This window comes from Salmo salar, unplaced genomic scaffold (assembly GCF_965601325.2).
Source record: "Salmo salar unplaced genomic scaffold, fSalSal1 ptg000566l, whole genome shotgun sequence".
NCBI lineage: Eukaryota > Metazoa > Chordata > Actinopteri > Salmoniformes > Salmonidae > Salmo > Salmo salar.
The window spans coordinates 501,960-525,236 of NW_027675420.1; the positions used below are offsets into that span (position 1 = coordinate 501,960).

The 23,277-nt window shown below is 40.3% G+C and overlaps 2 long non-coding RNA genes across 2 annotated transcripts in view; both read right to left on the bottom strand.

Moving 5' to 3' along the window:
• The window catches only part of LOC145876290 (uncharacterized), a 178,768-nt gene extending 168,383 nt beyond the window's left edge, over positions 1-10,385 (bottom strand). Inside the window, exon 1 of the long non-coding RNA XR_014391486.1 lies at positions 10,002-10,385. This is a non-coding gene — a long non-coding RNA (uncharacterized LOC145876290). The remainder of the gene's footprint in view (positions 1-10,001) is intronic.
• On the bottom strand, positions 1,193-2,389 carry LOC145876299 (uncharacterized). The gene is made up of 2 exons (XR_014391488.1): positions 2,280-2,389; positions 1,193-1,778 (listed from the first exon to the last, which is right to left on the bottom strand). It is a non-coding gene; the product is annotated as an uncharacterized LOC145876299 (long non-coding RNA).
• Positions 10,386-23,277: the final 12,892 nt, after the last annotated feature.

A 23,277-nucleotide genomic window follows, 5' to 3' on the forward strand; every position in this document is an offset into this window, starting at 1 on the left:
TGTGTGTGTGTTCAGTGTGTGTGTGTGTGTGTGTGTGTGTGTGTTCAGTGTGTGTGTGTGTTCAGTGTGTGTGTGTGTGTTCAGTGTGTGTGTGTGTGTGTGTGTGTGTCCAGTTTGTGTGTGTGTGTGTGTGTGTTCAGTGTGTGTGTGTTCAGTGTGTGTGTGTGTTCAGTGTGTGTGTTTGTGTGTGTCCAGTGTGTGTGTGTGCGTGTGTCCAGTGTGTGTGCGTGTGTCCAGTGTGTGTGTGTGTGCGTGTGTCCAGTGTGTGTGTGTGTGTGTGTGTGTGCGTGTGTCCAGTGTGTGTGTGTGTGCGTGTGTCCAGTGTGTGTGTGTGTGTCCAGTGTGTGTGTGTGTGTCCAGTGTGTGTGTGTGTGTCCAGTGTGTGTGTGTGTGTCCAGTGTGTGTGTGTTTGTATTTCCAGTGTGTGTGTGTCTGTGTCCAGTGTGTGTGTGTGTGTGTCTGTGTCCAGTGTGTGTGTGTGTCCAGTGTGTGTGTGTGTGTGTGTGTCTGTGTCCAGTGTGTGTGTGTGTGTGTCTGTGTCCAGTGTGTGTGTGTGTGTGTGTGTGTCCAGTGTGTGTGTGTGTGTGTCTGTGTCCAGTGTGTGTGTGTGTGTGTGTGTGTGTGTGTGTGTGTGTGTGTGTGTGTCCAGTGTGTGTGTGTGTGTTCAGTGTGTGTGTGTGTGTGTGTGTGTCCAGTTTGTGTGTGTGTGTGTGTGTGTGTGTTCAGTGTGTGTGTGTTCAGTGTGTGTGTGTGTTCAGTGTGTGTGTTTGTGTGTGTCCAGTGTGTGTGTGTGCGTGTGTCCAGTGTGTGTGCGTGTGTCCAGTGTGTGTGTGTGTGCGTGTGTCCAGTGTGTGTGTGTGTGTGTGTGTGCGTGTGTCCAGTGTGTGTGTGTGTGTGTGTGTCCAGTGTGTGTGTGTGTGTCCAGTGTGTGTGTGTGTGTCCAGTGTGTGTGTGTGTGTCCAGTGTGTGTGTGTTTGTATTTCCAGCGTGTGTGTGTGTGTCTGTGTCCAGTGTGTGTGTGTGTGTGTCTGTGTCCAGTGTGTGTGTGTGTCCAGTGTGTGTGTGTGTCCAGTGTGTGTGTGTGTGTGTGTCTGTGTCCAGTGTGTGTGTGTGTGTGTGTGTGTCCAGTGTGTGTGTGTGTGTGTCTGTGTCCAGTGTGTGTGTGTGTCTGTGTCTGTGTCCAGTGTGTGTGTGTGTGTGTGTGTGTGTGTGTGTGTGTGTGTGTGTGTGTGTGTGTGTGTGTGTGTCCAGTTATTATTTCAGGGACACTGAGGATTCATAATCAACCCCAAATCCTGGATAGAGGGGCTCAGTGAATGTGGAGGTGAATGTGATCAGGTGGGTCAGTGTGTCAGAGGAGGCTCTATAGAAGGACAGAGTGCCGGCTGACCAGTCCAGATACACTCCTACTCTGTGGGAGCTGGAGGAGGGGACGTCTATGGTAGTGGGATGATTATTATGCCTGGCAGAGTATCTGTTGTCAGAGCAGAACAGACACCAGGACTTGTCATTGAATCCAAGACAACAGTCCTCAAACACTCCTCTCCTGCTGATTCCTTTATATGTCACTCCTATACCAGCCCCCCCACTCCACTCTACCTCCCAGTAACAGCGCCCAGTCAGACCCTCTCTACACAGCACCTGTCTACAGACCTCAAATCTCTCTGGGTGATCAGGATACGGCTGCTCCTCTCTCCTACATGTCACCTTTCTGTTCTCCTCAGACAGAGAGAGGCGTCTGTTTACTGTGTTTAGGTCCAGTGTGAGATCACAGACATCTGATGGATGAAACCAGACACAATATTAGAAATCATCATCATTCACATTAGAATGTTAACTCACTTTTCACTAATTCATTTAATGTAGATGTTTCTAGGTATCAAAAGGAGAAGTTAAGGTAACTTGAGACTTGTTGAATGATCATATGTTATACTGTATGGTAATATAATACACACTTATTCACATTAATTACACACACACACACACACACACACACACACACACACACACACACACACACACACACACACACACACACACACACACACACACACACACACACACACACACACACACACACACACACACACACACACACACACACACACACACACACACAGTCAAATCAACTCTTTGTAAACGTTGGTGTCCCTGATTTCTGCTTCTGTAGAACTACAGCTGATATTTAATATGACCAAGTCAGTAATGATGGTGGTCTTTGACTTAACTTGAATTAACACTTATTCTTAGTCATATTCTTCACAGCAGTCAACACTCACATTTTCTAAGTCCAGGTTTCATTCTGTTCTCTCCACCATGTTCCACACTGTAGCGGTAAGCAGAAAAACAGACAGTCATTGAGGGATACACCTGAACTCTCACACACACACACACACACACACACACACACACACACACACACAGCATATAACTTTGTCCAAGTGGTGGTCAGAATGTTTGTCTTAACTAGCCTGAAAAGTCAAACATGTCTGATATGAACATTGACATAAATCCTCCACATACTTGAGTTTCTCCAGTCTGCAGTGTGGATCCTCCAGTCCAGCAGAGAGCAGTCTGACTCCTGAGTCTCCTGGGTGATTGTAGCTCAGGTCCAGCTCTCTCAGGTGTGAGGGGTTTGACCTCAGAGCTGAGACCAGAGAAGCACAGCCTTCCTCTGTGACTAGACAGCCTGACAGCCTGCAAAGAGTCAAATCATATTAAAACCACACTGATATTCTTTGGTGGTGAAAATAGTGGCAGTATATTTCTTCAACATATTCAGATATATCAGTGTCCTGAAACCTTCCATATCTATTCAGAAATTAATGTATCATATTATAAATTACAAATTATCAACGTTTTGCCTGCAGATAGAAACATGTATAGTACAAATATTTGAGTAGACTGACCAGACCAGTTTAAAAGCAGTATCAGTCAAAAGACAGACAGTGAGTTATCAGATTTAGATTGTATTGAGTATACAGTCCACACCATATCTATTTTGACAGTGAAGATAACATTTTAAATGTGGCTCTATACTCCAACATTTTGGATTTGAGATCAAATGTTTCATTTGAGGTGACAGTATAAAATGTCACCTTTTATTTGAGGATATTTTCATACATATCTGTTTCACGTTTAAAAATGAAAGCACTTTATGTATCTAGTCCCCCTATTTGAAGAAGTCATAAGTATTTTGACCAATTCACTCATAGTGTATTAAAGTAGTCAAAAGATTAGTGTTTGGTTGTAAACTAGTTGGTTGCATTTCCAGTTTGTTTTGGTTGTGTTTTGCCCAATAATAAAATGGTGGATGATGACTGGATAATTTTCTGTCTAAGTGAGTAGATAACATGTTTATAAACACTAAATTAATCCTGATGATAACATGATTAATACAAATCATGAATGAATCATCAATAATAATGAGAGAGAAAGTTACAGAGTCTACAACAGAACATGCTAACCTCTCACCATTACCAATAACAGAGACTACAACAAAACATGCTAACCTCTCACCATTACCAATAACAGAGACTACAACAGAACATGCTAACCTCTCACCATTACCAATAACAGAGACTACAACAAAACATGCTAACCTCTCACCATTACCAATAACAGAGACTACAACAGAACATGCTAACCTCTCACCATTACCAATAACAGAGACTACAACAAAACATGCTAACCTCTCACCATTACCAATAACAGAGACTACAACAAAACATGCTAACCTCTCACCATTACCAATAACAGAGGATACAACACAACATGCTAACCTCTCACCATTACCAATAACAGAGGCTACAACAAAACATGCTAACCTCTCACCATTACCAATAACAGAGACTACAACAAAACATGCTAACCTCTCACCATTACCAATAACAGAGACTACAACAAAACATTCTAACCTCTCACCATTACCAATAACAGAGGCTACAACAAAACATACTAACCTCTCACCATTACCAATAACAGAGGCTACAACAACACATGCTAACCTCTCACCATTACCAATAACAGAGACTACAACAAAACATGCTAACCTCTCACCATTACCAATAACAGAGGCTACAATAAAACATGCTAACCTCTCACCATTACCAATAACAGAGGATACAACAAAACATGCTAACCTCTCACCATTACCAATAACAGAGGCTACAACAAAACATGCTAACCTCTCACCATTACCAATAACAGAGGATACAACAAAACATGCTAACCTCTCACCATTACCAATAACAGAGGCTACAACAAAACATGCTAACCTCTCACCATTACCAATAACAGAGGCTACAACAAAACATGCTAACCTCTCACCATTACCAATAACAGAGGCTATAACAAAACATGCTAACCTCTCACCATTACCAATAACAGAGGCTACAACAAAACATGCTAACCTCTCACCATTACCAATAACAGAGGCTACAACAAAACATGCTAACCTCTCACCATTAACAATAACAGAGACTACAACAAAACATGCTAACCTCTCACCATTACCAATAACAGAGGGGGTTTGATCTTTGTTAGTAGAATCACAAGCCTCACTGCAGGTGTCAGGAATCCCGCTTCCTGAGTCTGTTTCTGCCTGAGCTGACTGTTTTCTGTTTGGAGTCTAAGGGTGCGTTCAGAAACCTATCTGGTTGCTAGGCAACGAAGTTAGGTGGGAGATCTAGTGATATTATTACCCTATCTGGTTGCCAGGCGACGAAGTTAGGTGGGAGATCTAGTGATTACCCTACACCTGCATCTCATCAACCTTCTGCACACCTGGTCCTGATCATCACCTCTTCATAAGCCCTGAGCTGACATCCATTCCCTGCTGGATCGTTAGCAACGAACAGCCTCATGTTTCCTGAGCTAGTCTTGTTGTTTTGTTCTTGTTACTGGTTACTCCCCCCCCGTTTACTCTGTCTACAGTCATCCTCCCGGAACATTCAACTCCCTTGCCTGGCCGTCGGTGGATACAGTGACGTCATTGAATCCACCCATCTACTCTCATCAACTCACCTCCGCTGCCGCTCTGTCTCCTGGATCACTCAAATTACACATCAAGACTACCAATAAATACTCACCTTCATTTTACTCACCTTGTCCTGGTCTGCTTCTGCGTTCTGTCTTAGAGAAACGTGACAGCAGGCATGGAATATGGGACAACATGCTAAACTTATGACTACTTTAATACACTATAAGTAATATGTCCGAATAATTACGACTTTTTCAAATGGGAGAACTACATGCATAAAGTACTTTCATATCTGATAATACTGACCTCAGAGTCTCCAGTTTACAGTGGGGATTCCCCAGTCCAGCAGAGAGCAGCTTCACGCCTGAATCCTTCAGGTCATTGTTACTCAGGTCCAGCTCTCTCAGGTGTGAGGGGTTTGAACTGAAAACTGAGGCCAGAGAATCACAGGCTTCCTCTGTGACTAGACAGCCTGACAGCCTGCAAAGAGTCAAATCATATTAAAATCACACTGCTATTCTTTGGTGGTGAAAATAGTAGCAGTATATTTTTTCAACATATTTAGATATATCAGTGTCCTGAAACCTTCCGTATCTATTCGTAAATTAAAGTATCATATTATAAATTACAAATTATCAAAGTTTTGCCTGCAGATAGAAACATGTATAGTACAAATATTTGAGTAGACTGACCAGACCAGTTTAAAAGCAGTATCAGTCAAAAGACAGACAGTGAGGTATCAGATTTAGATTGTATTGAGTATACAGTCCACACCATATCTATTTCGACAGTGAAGATAACATTTTAAATGTGGCTCTAAACTCCAACATTTTGGATTTCAGATCAAATGTTTCATATGAGGTGACAGTATATAATGTCACCTTTTATTTGAGGATATTTTCATACATATCTGTTTCACCATTTAGAAAAATGAAAGCACTTCATGCATCTAGTCCCCCTATTTAAAAAAGTCATATGTTTTCTGACCAATTCACACATAGTGTATTAAATTAGTCAAAAGTTTATTATTTGGTCCCATATTCTTTGACTGCAATGACTACATCAAGCCTGTGACTACCATGATTGAGAAAGATCATGAATAATAATGAGTGAGAGAGTTACAGAGGCTACAACAAAACATGCTAACCTCTCACCATTACCAATTACAGAGGCTACAACAAAACATGCTAACCTCCCACCATTACCAATAACAGAGGTTACAACAAAACATGCTAACCTCTCACCATTACCAATAACAGAGGCTACAACAAAACATGCTAACCTCTCACCATTACCAATAACAGAGACTACAACAAAACATGCTAACCTCTCACCATTACCAATTACAGAGGCTACAACAAAACATGCTAACCTCCCACCATTACCAATAACAGAGGTTACAACAAAACATGCTAACCTCTCACCATTACCAATAACAGAGGCTACAACAAAACATGCTAACCTCTCACCATTACCAATAACAGAGACTACAACAAAACATGCTAACCTCTCACCATTACCAATAACTGAGGATACAACAAAACATGCTAACCTCTCATCATTACCAATAACAGAGGCTACAACAAAACATGCTAACCTCTCATCATTACCAATTTATTTATTTATTTCACCTTTATTTAACCAGGTAGGCAAGTTGAGAACAAGTTCTCATTTACAATTGCGACCTGGCCAAGATAAAGCAAAGCAGTTCGACACATATAACAACACAGAGTAACACATGGAGTTAAACAAATGTAACCCTCTCACCAGGCTTGAATATGACTCTCACAACATTAACATATGTAGAGTATCTCAGCAGCATGGGATGTTAGGTGAGAAGGACATCTCCAATAAGAATTCCTATTGTAAACTATCTAGGGTTATGACAATAGGGTATTAACTTCAGATGAAATGATTATAGGTTTCTGTTATTGAATCAGGATAAACCATCCCATGCATTAAATTAAAACAATTAATGACTCCACCAAGGCAACATACATAATGTTCCATATGTGTATTAAAACATTTTCAAACACAAATACATGTTCAGACACAACATCAAAAGAAAAAAATAATAATAATAAACCCCAATGAGTCGTGCACAACCCGTGTCCAAATTAAGCACCTCACATTGTGGTTACTCACTACTTGGTAGATATTCCCTCAGCGAAGTATGGCAGTTCCATGCAGGTTTCCTCACCAAGTCCAAGGCAGCACAGCTACCCATGCAGACAGTACTCCTTAGTAACCGATATCCCCATGGCAACACGAACTCGTTAAGCTTCCCAAGCAATTATCTCCCGGTGTCACACGATGCTAGGCTAACCTCTAGCTGGCTAATACCTCCACGACGAGACGGTAGCTTCAGTCTTTACTAAGTTTTAACTAAATTATAACAACTCTTTTATTAAATAAAACATGTATTTCCCTTCATGTCTTAGTAGCTATGGGTTTTGTTGTAGTTCTGTCGTCTTCTTTTATAATTTTTCTTCACCAACCGTCCTGAGGTAAAACGTCCATCCTTTCATCAACGTCTTTTCCCCTCCCGTTAACCAGGTCAACTCCCATTGGCCACAACTTAACAAGCGACCTTATTGGTCAAAATGTAAACTTCAAAGTAAAACAAACTATTCACTTATACATTAAATAAATATTTCTTCAAAAAGCATAATGCATTAACAAAATTACAGTTTAGGAGCAATTCAGTCATCTTTTAAATATAATACCAATTAATTATAACAAATAAACTCAATACTTGGTTCAAACAAGGGTATTACAGAAACATACAGTCAATAATACAGTAGAAAAATAAGTCTATATACAATGTGAGCAAATGAAGTGAAATAAGGGAGGTAAAGGCAAAAAAAGGCCATGGTGGCAAAGTAAATACAATATAGCAAGTAAAACACTGGAATGGTAGATATGCAGTGGAAGAAAGTGCAAAGTAGAAATAATGGGGTGCAAAGGAGCTTAATAAATAAATACAGTAGGGGAAGAGGTAGTTGGGCTAAATTATAGATGGGCTATGTACAGGTGCAGTAATCTGTGAGCTGCTCTGACAGCTGGTGCTTAAAGCTAGTGAGGGAGATAAGTGTTTCCAGTTTTAGAGATTTTTGTAGTTCGTTCCAGTCATTGGCAGCAGAGAACTGGAAGAAGAGGCGGCTGAAGGAGGAATTGGCTTTGGGAGTGACCAGAGAGATATACCTGCTGGAGCGCGTGCTACAGGTGGGTGCTGCTATGGTGACCAGCGAGCTGAGATAAGGGGGGACTTTACCTAGCAGGGTCTTGTAGATGAACTGGAGCCAGTGGGTTTAGCGACGAGTATGAAGCGAGGGCCAGACAACGAGAGCGTACAGGTCGCAGTGGTGGGTAGTACAGTGGGGGGAAAAAGTATTTGATCCCCTGCTGATTTTGTACGTTTGCACCCTGACAAAGAAATGATCAGTCTATAATTTTAATGGTAGGTTTATTTGAACTGTGAGAGACAGAATAACAGCAAAAAAAAATCAAGAAAAACACATGTCAAAAATGTTATACAATTATTTCCATTTTAATGAGGGAAATAAGTATTTGACCCCTCTGCAAAACATGACTTAGTACTTGGTGGCAAAACCCTTGTTGGCAATCAGAGGTCAGACGTTTCTTGTAGTTGGCCACCAGGTTTGCACACATCTCAGGAGGGATTTTGTCCCACTCCTCTTTGCAGATCTTCTCCAAGTCATTAAGGTTTCGAGGCTTATTTTTGGCAACTCGAACCTTCAGCTCCCTCCACAGATTTTCTATGGGATTAAGGTCTGGAGACTGGCTAGGCCACTCCAGGACCTTAATGTGCTTCTTCTTGAGCCACTCCTTTGTTGCCTTGGCCGTGTGTTTTGGGTCATTGTCATGCTGGAATACCCATCCACAACCCATTTTCAATGCCCTGGCTGAGGGAAGGAGGTTCTCACCCAAGATTTGACGGTACATGGCCCCGTCTATCGTCCCTTTGATGCAGTGAAGTTGTCCTGTCCCCTTAGCAGAAAAACACCCCCAAAGCATAATGTTTCCACCTCCATGTTTGACGGTGAGGATAGTGTTCTTGGGGTCATAGGCAGCATTCCTCCTCCTCCAAACACGGTGAGTTGAGTTGATGTCAAAGAGCTCCATTTTGGTCTCATCTGACCACAACATTTTCACCCAGTTGTCCTCTGAATCTTTCAGATGTTCATTGGAAAACTTCAGACGGGCATGTATATGTATTCTTGAGCAGGGGGACCTTGCGGGCGCTGCAGGATTTCAGTCCTTCACGGCGTAGTGTGTTACCAATTGTTTTCTTGGTGACTATGGTCCCAGCTGCCTTGAGATCATTGACAAGATCCTCCCGTGGAGTTCTGGGCTGATTCCTCACCGTTCTCATGATCATTGCAACTCCACGAGGTGAGATCTTGCATGGAGCACCAGGCCGAGGGATATTGACAGTTCTTTTGTGTTTCTTCCATTTGTGAATAATCGCACCAAATGTTGTCACCTTCTCACCAAGCTGCTTGGCGATGGTCGTGTAGCCCATTCCAGCCTTGTGTAGGTCTACAATCTTGTCCCTGACATCTTTGGAGAGCTCTTTGGTCTTGGCCATGGTGGAGAGTTTAGAATCTGATTGATTGATTGCTTCTGTGGACAGGTGTCTTTTTTTTTACAGGTAACAAGTTTGAGTTTGAGTTTATTTTATTTTTACATGGACAGTGCACATTAATCAACGTTTCAGTAAAAGTGCCGGTTTTAGCCAGCCGGCTAATTTTCAACCGCAGTCCCTGGGCAGGTTATTAAAAACAATTACAATATAGACAATCATTGAACAGTGAGCACACGCAGAGTAACATAGGACAAGCAAGACATAGCATACAGACAGAGCAACATAGAACAAGCAAGACATAGCATACAGACAGAGCAACATAGAACAAGCAAGACGTAGCATACAGACAGAGCAACATAGAACAAAAAGCAACAAGACAAAATCCATAAAAGCAACAAAGTGTTTCCACACCTCACAAGCTCCAGACAACAGACAACATGGAAAGTGGTAATACACAGCTAGGGATTATGTTCACAAATCTGATTGACCTTTAGCCATGTCTTCATGCAATTTGTGAAAGTGTGATATGTGGTGCAGTTATGTGTGTCTGATGGCAGTGTATTCCAGACATGGGACGCTCTCACAGAGAAAGCGGATTTACTAAAGGTGCTTTTCCTTAATAAGGGAACTATACAGTCACCTCTCATGGCAGACCTTGTGGATCTGCTGCCATATGTTTGGGTTTTCTGTTTAACAAAAATACTGAGTGGAGGGGGAGCCAGGCCATTTAGGATCTTGAATACAAGCCATGCGTCGGTGTATTGCACAAGATTTTCCCAACTCAGGAGCTCATGCTTTCTGAGGAAGTAACAGTGATGATGGCTATTGGGCTTCCTATCGAGCACTTTGAGAGCCTGTTTGTAGACAGACTGAATAGGTTTTAATGTTGTATAGCAAGCTTTGGCCCAACTAGTCAAGCAGTATGTTAAGTGGGGGAGTATCATCGATTTGAAGTACAGTCTTGCTACCTCTGTGGTCAAACAATTTCGTATAAATCGGAAATTAGCTAGGTTGAATTTGGTTATTTGAATGACCTTTTTCACATGCTTTTTAAAAGAGAGGTTGGAATCAAGTATGATTCCAAGGTACTTAAAATCAGATACCACCTGGAGCTTCTCCCCTGACACATAGACAACTGGCTCAGTAGCATCTGTTGCCCTCTTTGTGAAGAACATGAAAACTGTTTTTTTCACATTGAGATGCAAACACGAGTCACTGAGCCACTTTGTAACCTGGACCATTACAGTAGTGAGTTCTTGTGCAGCTTGTAGTTTGCTCTTTGCATGCACATATATCACTGAATCATCTGCATACATTTGAACTTCAGACCCAGTGCAGACGGAAGGCAGATCATTATTGTACAAGCTGAACAGGAGGGGCCCCAGTATTGACCCTTGGGGCACGCCCATATCATAACTAAGAGTGGGCGACAGCTCATTGCTCACTCTGACACACTGAGTTCTGCCTTCAAGGTATGATTTCATCCATCTCAAGGCATCGGGGGAAAAGTTGAACTTGGACAATTTTGTGATGAGAATCTCATGGTTAACAGTATCGAAAGCCTTCCTTAGGTCCAGAAACACAGCCCCAACAACGCCCCCTTTGTCCATCTTGGACTTCACATTTTCCAGAAGAAAGCAGTTGGCCTTTTCTGTGGAGTGTTTCGCTCTGAAGCCAAACTGCATGGAGTGTAATGTGAAGGGGCTGTTGTTGAGGTGGGAAATCAGTTGTTCTGCTACACACTTTTCAACAACCTTCGACACTACAGGTAGTGTACTAATGGACCTGTAGTTACTCACATCAGCAGGGTCGCCCGATTTAAAGATGGCCGTTATTATGGCTGACTTCCATACCCTTGGAAACACCCCCAGACCAATAGATGTGTTGGTGACCTTAGTAATGGGGCCAATGAGTGACTCTTTGTAGTTTTTAAGAAAGGTAGAGTCCAGCCCAAACACATCTTTGGATTTAGAGTTCTTTAGTGAGCTAATCACCTTGTTCACCTTTGACTCAGAAACCTCCCTTATGATGAAGACAGGTTGAGCGTCATTCACTAGCACTGAGCCCAATAAACCAGTGGAGGGGTTCTGTGTCAGTACCCTGACAGAGTCAATAAAGTAGGAATTGAAGGCTATTGCTATTTCGACTGCATCCTGTGTTAGATTGTTATTCACCATGATTTCTAGTCTTTTTGCGGTGTTACTATAGTCTTTCCCTGTTAACTTTTTTAGATTCTCCCAGATCAATTTACAATTTCCCTTTGCCTCACCAATTATGTTAATAAAAAAGTTTGCCTTGGCCTGTCTGATTTCTTTCATCACCTTATTTCTCAACATGGTAAACCTACGTCTGTCATGCTCTAATTTGGATTTTAGGGCTGTTTTTAGAGCATAATCTCGTTCTTTCATCAGTTTCCAGATTTTTCCATTTAGCCAAGGAAGAGTGCTCTTTTGGCCAGGTTTGGATTTGATTTTCTTTAGGAAACCATTTATTGTAGCCTGGATTGTGGATAGAAAAACCTCACTATCAGCTTCCACGTCTGTATAGGACAAGAGATCATTCCAGTTAATTCCATTAATTGCTTTTTCAAAATAGTTTAATTCGCTCTTAGGTATTCTTAGTTGATCCGGCTTTCTAACAGTAGAGAGCTTAAACCTGCTCTTAGACAACTTTCTGGCTATAAGTGTCAAATTATGATCAGATAGCCCAGTAACCATATTGAATGATTTAGTCACTCTCTCTGGTTTATTACTGAACACCAAATCAATCTGTGTTTTAGAGCAACAAGTCACCCTGGTTGGCCCTTTAACGAGCTGTGTAAGGTCAAAGGTATTAGTGATCCGTTTGAGGGTTTTCCTACAAGACTTGTCTTCATAATTAATATTAAAATCTCCCATTTAAGATGACCTCCTTCCCAAAATCACATTCCCTAAGCATGTTATTAAACTGATCAAAAAACACACTTTTGGTGGAAGGTGGTCTATACATTCCAATAAGGGTAAAGGACATTTGGGGAGACAGTGTAACGTTCAGGCCAATACATTCTAGTTCATTATCACATGACCACTCAATTTGTTTACATCGGATATGTTCTTTAATGTAAATCATCAGACCCCCTCCTCTTCCTTCAATCCTGTTTCTCCTGAAAACATTGTAGCCATGCACAATCAAAGCAGCACATGGAGAGTTTGTATGGAGCCATGTCTCTGAGAGGCAGAGGAAGTAAGGTTGGAGTCTGTGAGTAGATGTTGAATTTGATCACTTTTTGGAATGACACTACGAATGTTCCAGTGCCCTCATAGTAGTCCCTTGGGCTTAGCCCGTGGGTCCCAGATGAATCGAGAGTGATTGACACATTGAAAAAAGTGACATTTTCTGTGTTTTCTGACAGCTGGGTTTAGGCCGTTTTGTTTGGTTTTGATTAGGGGCAGTTCGGTAGCGGAATTAACAATCCCTCCCGCTTGCACTGGATGCGGGGAACTAATGAAAACAGCTTGCGTACCAGAAGCAAAGTTGCGGTTAGGACCACTCCCTTTAAGAGTGTGCTCCTAATCTCAGCTCGTTACCTGTATAAAAGACACCTGGGAGCCAGAAATCTTTCTGATTGAGAGGGGGTCAAATACTTATTTCCCTCATTAAAATGCAAATCAATTTCTAACATTTCTGACATGAGTTTTTCTGGATGTTTTTGTTGTTATTCTGTCTCTCACTGTTCAAATAAACCATTAAAATTATAGACTGATCCTTTCTTTGTCAGTGGGCAAACGTACAAAATCAGCAGGGGATCAAATGCTTTTTTCCCCCACTGTATATGGGGCTTTGGTGACAAAACGGATGGCACTGTGATAGACTGCATCCAATTTATTGAGTAGGGTATTGGAGGCTATTTTGTAAATGACATCGCCGAAGTCGAGGATAGGTAGGATGGTCAGTTTTACGAGGGTATGTTTGGCAGCATGAGTGAAGGATGCTATGTTGCGAAATAGGAAGCCAATTCTAGATTTAACTTTGGATTGGAGATGATTATAGTGAGTCTGGAAGGAGAGTTTACAGTCTAACCAGACACCCAGGTATTTGTAGTTGTCCACATATTCTAAGTCAGAACCGTCCAGAGTAGTGATGCTGGACAGGCGGGCAGGTGCAGGCAGCGATCGGTTGAAGAGCATGCATTTAGTTTTACTTGTATTTAAGAGCAGTTGGAGGCCACGGAAGGAGAGTTGTATGGCATTGAAGCTCGTCTAGAGGTTAGTTAACACAGTGTCCAAAGAAGGGCCAGAAGTATACAGAATAACACCAATAACAAAGGGGGTGTGATCTTTGTGCCTCTGTAACTTTCTCATTTATCATTATTCACGATTCATTCATGATTATTCATAATCATGGTAGCATCCACATGAATGTAGAAGTGTTCAGAAACATCTTCTATTCTTACTGACAATACAAGTGAAATGACTCCAAAATGACAGGTCATTATTCACCAATCAGTTTCTATTAGGAAAAACATAATCCAAAACACAACCAAAACAAACTGAAAAATGAATTCAACAAGTTAGTAGAATCACAAGCTTGATGTTATCACTGCAGGCATGGAACTAAATACTAAACTTATGACAACTTTAATACAATATAAGTGAATTTGTCCGAATATGTACAACTTTTTCAAATGGGAGAACTAAATACATAAAGTGCTTTCCTTTCTTAACAGTAACACAGCTATGTATGAAAATACCCTCAAATAAAAGGTGACATTCTGTACTGTCACCTAATAAGAAACATTCTACCTCATATCCAAAATGCTGGAGCATAGCACCACATTTAAAACTGTAAGCTTCACTGTCCAAACACATATGGTGTGGACTATGTGTGCCTGGTAAACACATGTGGATCTGGTGAACAGTTATCACTTGTTGACCAACTACAGGAATACTGACCTCAGAGTCTCCAGTTTACAGTGGGGATTCCCCAGTCCAGCAGAGAGCAGCTTCACTCCTGAATCCTTCAGGTCATTGTTACTCAGGTCCAGCTCTCTCAGGTGTGAGGGGTTTGAACTGAGAACTGAGACCAGAGAATCACAGCCTTCCTCTGTGACTCCACAGCCTGACAGCCTGCAAAGAGTCAAATCATATTAAAATCACACTGCTATGCTTTGATGGTGAAAATAGTGGCAGTATCATTTTTCAACATATTCAGATATCAGTGTCCTGAAACCTTCCATATCTATTCGTAAATGAATGTATCATCATTAAAAATGACAAATTATCAAAGTATTGCCTGCAGATAGAAACATGTATAATACAAATATTTGAGTAGACTGACCAGACCAGTTTAAAAAGCAGTATCAGTCAAAAGACAGACAGTGAGGTATCAGATTTAGATTGTATTGAGTATACAGTCCACACATATCTATTTTGACAGTGAAGATAACATTTTAAATGTGGCTCTATACTCCAACATTTTGGATTTCAGATCAAATGTTTCATATGAGGTGACAGTATACAATGTCACCTTTTATTTGAGGATATTTTAACACAGTAACAACTAAACAGAGATCCAGCATGTTGGTTGTGGTTAACACAGTGACAACTAAACAGAGATCCAGCATGTTGGTTGTGGTTAACACAGTGACAACTAATTATTGAATGTAAATTGTTCTCATTTATTCATTCTCTTAGAAATAAAACATTTCCTAACAGACACATCCAAACAGTCAGGTGATTTAATGCATCACATGAACATGTAATCATGACTGATATTTGCCACCTCATCTCCATGTTTAGTGTCAGTAATAATAATAATAATAATAATAATAACAATAATAATAATACTAATAATAATACTAATAATAATAATAATAATAATAATAATAATAATAATAATAATAATAATAACAATAATAATAACAATAATACTAATAATAATAATAATACTAATAACAATAATAATAATAATAACAATAATAATAATAATAACAATAATAATAATAATAATAATAACAATAATAATAATAATAATAATAATAATAACAATAATAATAATAATAATAATAATAATAATAATAATACTAATAATAATAATAATAATAATAATAACAATACTACTACTAATAATAATAATAATAATAATAATAACAATAATAATAATAATAATAATAATAATAACAATAATAATAATAATAACAATAATAATAATAATAATAATAATAATAATAACAATAATAATAATAATAATAATAATAACAATAATAATAATAATACTAATAATAGTAATAATAATAATAACAATAATAATAATAATAATAATAATAATAATAATAATAATAATAATAATAATAATAACAATAATATAATGTGTCACTCTTCGTTAAGGCAGGGGTTCCCAGATGTGCTTGGTGACCCACCAACGGAGGTGTTTTTGAGTTGGGTTGAACGGTGAAAACCAAACCATCTGACATGGATAATCCTGTGTTCTGATGCTCTAACATGATAACAACATCAGTGGGGGCCTAATTGTCTAGCTTTTATTCAGCTGATTGAAAATTATCAAAGATTATATGCTATAATTGAAAAAGTCCATTATCTTTTCTACATACTTTCTATTTGGTTTTAGTCGTTTAATAAGTTAATACTGAAAATATTTGTTTTTGGCAATGTCATCCCTCGACCCACCTGTACCCCTGCCGTGATCCACAAGTGGTCCTGACAGAGTTCACATAGGCTACCAGTAGCAGGACTCATCACCTTCAAATCAGTTTCATTCTAAATAACTGAGCATGTAGCAATATTATCTAAACATTTCCTACAGAGACCATCAGGTCATCATCAATATAAAGGATATTATCTAAACATTTCCTACAGAGACCATCAGGTCATCATCAATATAAAGGATATTATCTAAACATTTCCTACAGAGACCATCAGGTCATCATCAATATAAAGGATATTATCTAAACATTTCCTACAGAGACCATCAGGTCATCATCAATATAAAGGATATTATCTAAACATTTCCTACAGAGACCATCAGGTCATCATCAATATAAAGGATATTATCTAAACATTTCCTACAGAGACCATCAGGTCATCATCAATATAAAGGATATTATCTAAACATTTCCTACAGAGACCATCAGGTCATCATCAATATAAAGGATATTATCTAAACATTTCCTACAGAGACCATCAGGTCATCATCAATATAAAGGATATTATCTAAACATTTCCTACAGAGACCATCAGGTCATCATCAATATAAAGGATATTTAAAAACATTACCTACAGAGACCATCAGGTCATCATCAATATAAAGGATCATATCTCAAGCCTGCTCTCTCTATTGAATGTTTGACGACTTAACTTCATAATGATTAGCCTAGACTTACCAGAGTCTGTCTGTCTTTCCTTCAAATCAACACATTTATCCGACTTCTAATTGTACTGAGAAATATGTGCCACAGTTTTTACAGCCATTTTGTAACTGCGTGGGCTACAAACTTATTTACAATTTCACGTGAGGAAATCACATATTTTCTGACGCTCTTGCAGAGGAAGTAGTCTATATTACAAACTTCAAAATCCTTTTTATATTAATCTCAAATACACTACAAGTTTTAAATTCCCTGCATTGCAGGAAAGTTCTCATGCAAAAGGTTATACAATTCAGATCCTGTACAGAGTTTGTCTTTGGTTTCGGGAAGGCTGAAAGATAACATTGAAATCCCCCCAAGTATTGCAAACAGGATGTTAACTTAGTCACAAGGTTGGGCTAACTACAGTAGTGTTGCAAAATCCTTTACACCCCACTCTTCCCCATCAGTCTTAAGAACAAAACATGTGGTTTAATGTAGATACATTTAGATACAACAGAAACAACATGTGGTATTCTCAACTTGTCTTTTAACAGAACAGAGACATTTCAGAGGAAAGAATGGTGGGAAGTGTTATAGGAGGACGGGTTCATTTTTATGGCTGAAATGGAATAAATAAATGAATTCCATTTATTCCATTCCAGTCTTTACACTGAGCCTGTCCTCATATTGCTCCTCCACCAGCCTCCTCTGGTTTGTATGTGAAAGTATGCAGGTATTCATGTTGTTGTGGAGGCAAATTATATTTAAACAAAATACTTTTAAAAAAGGTACAAATGCAGCCGTAAAAATAAAATAAAATCAGATGTGAAAATGGTGCATTTCTAAGTTTTGTAGAAAAAATATGAAGTTAAAAAGTTCTACCTGATGACATCATCAAAAGTTGAATCATTTTAAAAGCAGTGATTTTTCAAACAGAATTAGATTGTCAGTGGTGTGGGGAGCAATAAAATGCCCTCTACTGGGCTAGAAACTCATTGCAGGTTTTGAAAATCACCGTTTTTAAAGAGTTTTCTTCTCATTTTTTTTAAACTACAGATCATAAAAATGTGAAAGGTGCTGTTTTCAGAAATATAGATACTGTTTTGGTGCTGGAGAGGATGAATATGAGGTTGAAAAGTGCAGGACTTGCCTTTTAACCTCTTGAGGATACCGTAGGATAGGGGGCGCCACAGCGCATTTTGAAAAAAAATCGTTCCCATTTTCAACGGCCTACTAATCAAACTCAGAAGATAGGGCATGCATATACTTATTATATATGGATAGAAAACACTCTAAAGTTTCTAAAACTGTTTGAATGGTGTCTGTGAGTATAACAGAACTCAAATGGCAGTCAAAACCCCGAGACCGATTGAAACAGGAAGTGGAATTCTGAATTGTGGACTTGACTTCTCATCTTTCCTTATTAATCACACCGTTAACCATGGTTCAGTGAGCACTTCCTATTGCTTCCACTAGATGTCGCCAGTCCTTTCACAGTGGTTTGAGCCTTATAGAGTCAAAACTCAGTGAATGACACGAGTTTGAAATTGGTCACAGGGGATGGGCCATCACCATTATGACGCCGGCGGCCATGTCTGCCCCCACCTTTGGATACGGTTTTAAAGGCCATGACATCATCCCCCTCGAATCTTATTGGCTCTCTTGGTGTTAGAGGCCCTGAAGATTTATTTTATACAACGTTTGACATGTTTGAACGAACCTACATGCGCGAGCATTGCATTCATTCTGAACTTCAGAGCTGCGCTTCGAGAGAGCCATAGGACGCGCTACCAACATCAGGCTAATGGAACGTGAAGTATGGACTTTTTGACCGAAAATACATCTGTTGTGGACCTGGGATGCTTTCTGATGAAGACAACTAAAGGTAGGCGATTATTGACAATATTATACAAGATGAGATGGTTCATGCTATTGCGTCCAAGATGGCGCCGAGCTCTGTATATTAGCTCATTTTCTGAGTATCGCATCTCCTTTTATTGCAAAGTGTGATTACCCAGTAAAGTTAATTTAAAATCTGGTATGACAGGTGTTCTCAAGAGATATTCATCTATAAATGTTAGATTGACAATATACATTTAAAAAATCGTTATAGTATAGTAATTTAGGGAATTGTAGCATTGTTTACCGGGACGCTTTTGAGGGGAAAATATGTAGTCAACATCAGACAGAGATGTAAAATGCTGTTTTTATATATAAATATGACCTTTATTGAACAAAAGAATGCATGCATTGTATAACATGATGTCCTAGGGGTGCCATCTGATGAAGTTTGTAAAAGGTTAGTGCTGCATTTAGCTGTTTTTTGATTATATGTGATGCAAGTGGTTGGTCGGAAAATGGCTATGAAGCTGCTTTTTACGATGGACTCATCTAATATAATCTAATGATTTGCTTTTCCTGTAAAACCTTTTTGAAATCGGACGACGTGGGTCGATTCAGGAGAGGTGTATCTATAAAAAAAATATATATATATTATTAAAAAAAAAAAAAAATTATGACTTTTTTTTAATGCTAATTGGCGATATGATTTTTCGCTGGATTTTGATCCCGCTAACGGGATCAGACGCTGAAGAATCAGTCCTGCTCCCTGACTTTTAACACTAGAATCAGACCTGCTCTCTGACTTTTAACACTAGAATCAGTCCTGCTCCCTGACTTTTAACACTAGAATCAGTCCTGCTCCCTGACTTTTAACACTAGAATCAGTCCTGCTCCCTGACTTTTAACACTAGAATCAGTTCTGCTCCCTGACTTTTAACACTAGAATCAGACCTGCTCCCTGACTTTTAACACTAGAATCAGACCTGCTCCCTGACTTTTAACACTAGAATCAGTCCTGCTGTCACAGGATCCAACGAAAGTGGCGCCCCTCCTCGGTCGGGCGGCGCTCGGCCTATTAGCTGCCACCGATCGTGGTTTCTGTGTCTTTTAGTTTTGTCTGTCTGTTCCGCACCTGTTTTGTGTCTGTCATTAGTGGGGGCTTATTTAGTGTGTGTTTTCAGTTGGGGTTTTGTGCGGGATTGTTGATTGTCCACTCAGGACGGTGGTCCGTGTTTTATTACGGGTTTGTTTCTGACAGTTTCACGAAGAGAGGATTTACCGGGCTGTGCCCCGTGCCTTTTTGTGCCGCTCATATATATATTTTGTTCGCAATATTGGGATACCTGCCGCCTCTACACTCTAACCACTAGGCTACCTGCCGTCCTTCCACTCTAACCACTAGGCTACCTGCCGTCCTTCCACTCTAACCACTAGGCTACCTGCCACCCCTCCACTCTAACCACTAGGCTACCTGCCGCCCCTCCACTCTAACCACTAGGCTACCTGCCGTCCCTCCACTCTAACCACTAGACTACCTGCCACCTCTACACTCTAACCACTAGGCTACCTGCCGCCCCTCCACTCTAACCACTAGGCTACCTGCCCCCCCTACACTCTAACCACTAGGCTACCTGCCCCCCCTCCACTCTAACCACTAGACTACCTGCCACCCCTCGACTCTAACCACTAGGCTACCTGCCGCCCCTCCACTCTAACCACTAGGCTACCTGCCGTCCCTCCACTCTAACCACTAGGCTACCTGCCGCCTCTACACTCTAACCACTAGGCTACCTGCCGCCTCTACACTCTAACCACTAGGCTACCTGCCGCCCCTCCACTCTAACCACTAGGCTACCTGCCGCCCCTCCACTCTAACCACTAGGCTACCTGCCGTCCCTCCACTCTAACCACTAGGCTACCTGCCGCCTCTACACTCTAACCACTAGGCTACCTGCCGCCTCTACACTCTAACCACTAGGCTACCTGCCACCTCTACACTCTAACCACTAGGCTACCTGTCGCCCCCAAATGAGGCCTAACTGAATGATAAGAAGGATGAAGGGGTTGATTTAATCTAGAAAGACAATAGTGTAATGATGAGTTTGTGTTCTGCCTATTTATCAGCAGCAAATCATTTGACCACACCCCCTTGTGGGTTAATAATATTCTCTTTTATGTTTTACTTTCCACAAATAAACTGTTGTGGGTCTGTTTTATTGACTGTAACTCGAACACTAATCACATGTATTGTAAGGAAATGAACACATGCTATGAGTTACAGTAGGCCTTTAGAGTGATGTAAAACATGTCCTGGACTCTGTCCAAGTTGATGAGCGGGAAACAAACAATAGCAGTCAACCTTCACAGCCGGCCCATCGACACTACTCCTAAACTATACCACAACTAATTTCACACATGATAAGAGTTATCCTGATCAGCTGGCCCATCGACACTACTCCTAAACTATACCACAACTAATTTCACACATGATAAGAGTTATCCTGATCAGCTGGCCCATCAACACTACTCCTAAACTATACCAAAACTAATTTCACACATGATAAGAGTTATCCTGATCAGCTGGCCCATCAACACTACTCCTAAACTGTACTAAAACTAATTTCACACATGATAAGAGTTATCCTGATCAGCTGGCCCATCGACACTACTCCTAAACTGTACCAAAACTAATTTCACACATGATAAGAGTTATCCTGATCAGCTGGCCCATCGACACTACTCCTAAACTATACCAAAACTAATTTCACACATGATAAGAGTTATCCTGATCAGCTGGCCCATCGACACTACTCCTAAACTGTACCAAAACTAATTTCACACATGATAAGAGTTATCCTGATCAGCTGGCCCATCGACACTACTCCTAAACTGTACCAAAACTAATTTCACACATTATAAGAGTTATCCTGATCAGCTGGCCCATCGACACTACTCCTAAACTGTACCAAAACTAATTTCACACATGATAAGAGTTATCCTGATCAGCTGGCCCATCGACACTACTCCTAAACTGTACCAAAACTAATTTCACACATGATAAGAGTTATCCTGATCAGCTGGCCCATCGAAACTACTCCTAAACTGTACCACAACTAATTTCACACATGATAAGAGTTATCCTGATCAGCTGACCCATCGACACTACTCCTAAACTATACCAAAACTAATTTCACACATGATAAGAGTTATCCTGATCAGCTGGCCCATCGACACTACTCCTAAACTATACCAAAACTAATTTCACACATGAAAATAGTTAGCCTGTAGACAAGGTTACGTTTACAATAATCTGATGAGTGACAATATTAGGCCTATCAGTTGTCATATTGAACATGAAGACATGGGAGCATCTTGTAATTGACAGATGCAGTGAAAGGAGCATCTCTTTATCAAATCCTCCTTCAGAGTCACATGCAGGTAAAACATTGTGATTTCTATATAGTACTGTATCTGAAAGAGCAGATTCTGCAGGTTAAACATTGTGATTTCTATATAGTACTGTATCAGAGAGCAGATTCTGCAGGTAAAACATTGTGATTTCTATATAGTACTGTATCTGAAAGAGCAGATTCTGCAGTTTCCTTGACACTTACCTTTATCAAATAACTCTCAACATTCAAGAGGTGCAGCTTTATTTCCAAAGTTCCATTTTTCTTCAACAATATCCGTGTTGTCCATGTTTTAATCACATGACCACTCCAGCAGCAGCATTGATCTGGCAACTAAGCAAAAACTATTAACATAATCAAATTAAAATCTGCTATTCTGTCGTCAATGGATGAACGGCCAATAGAAACCAGATAGAAACTGATAGTGGTGCATGTGACCTCAGTTCTGGTTAGCTGCAGATGTCGAAACCAACTTGCTCAAGGTCTTTCCATGACTGGGGAAAGATGAAACCAGGCCAGCGAGTGACTGTCTGAGACTGTGGTTTTGAGTCACGTGGAGCCTTACATGTACAAAGGCAGAATTGTGACCATGGACAGCTTCTTCACATCAATTCCCTGTCAGACAAGTTGATTGCAAAGAAGACTAGCCTGCTATGAACAGTGAACACACAAAGTTGACTAGCCTAGCCAGGTCATTATAGTATATACAGTATCTCTACCATATACAGACACCAACTACTATCCCCTTCTATTATGTTACTTTCACATTAGATGGCAAGACTCTGTAAATGGTACTAATACGGTACTTGCCGCTGGACTGTTGCAGTGTTCTACAATGTGCTCGACATGGCTGCTATCAACACGTGTTGTACAAGCAATGCCTTGTCAAGACAGTCAGCAGGAGAGATTTCATGATGGATCTGGCATGTGAGCTTTGTGAGAACCACATGAACGCAGAGAAAGAAGCTACAGTCACCAAGCAGGAAGCAGGTCCTGTTCTCCCTTTTCCCCCCAGGCACCACATCTCCCTCGGGGGAGAAAGAAGCTACAGTCACCAAGCAGGAAGCAGGTCCTGTTCTCCCTCTTCCCC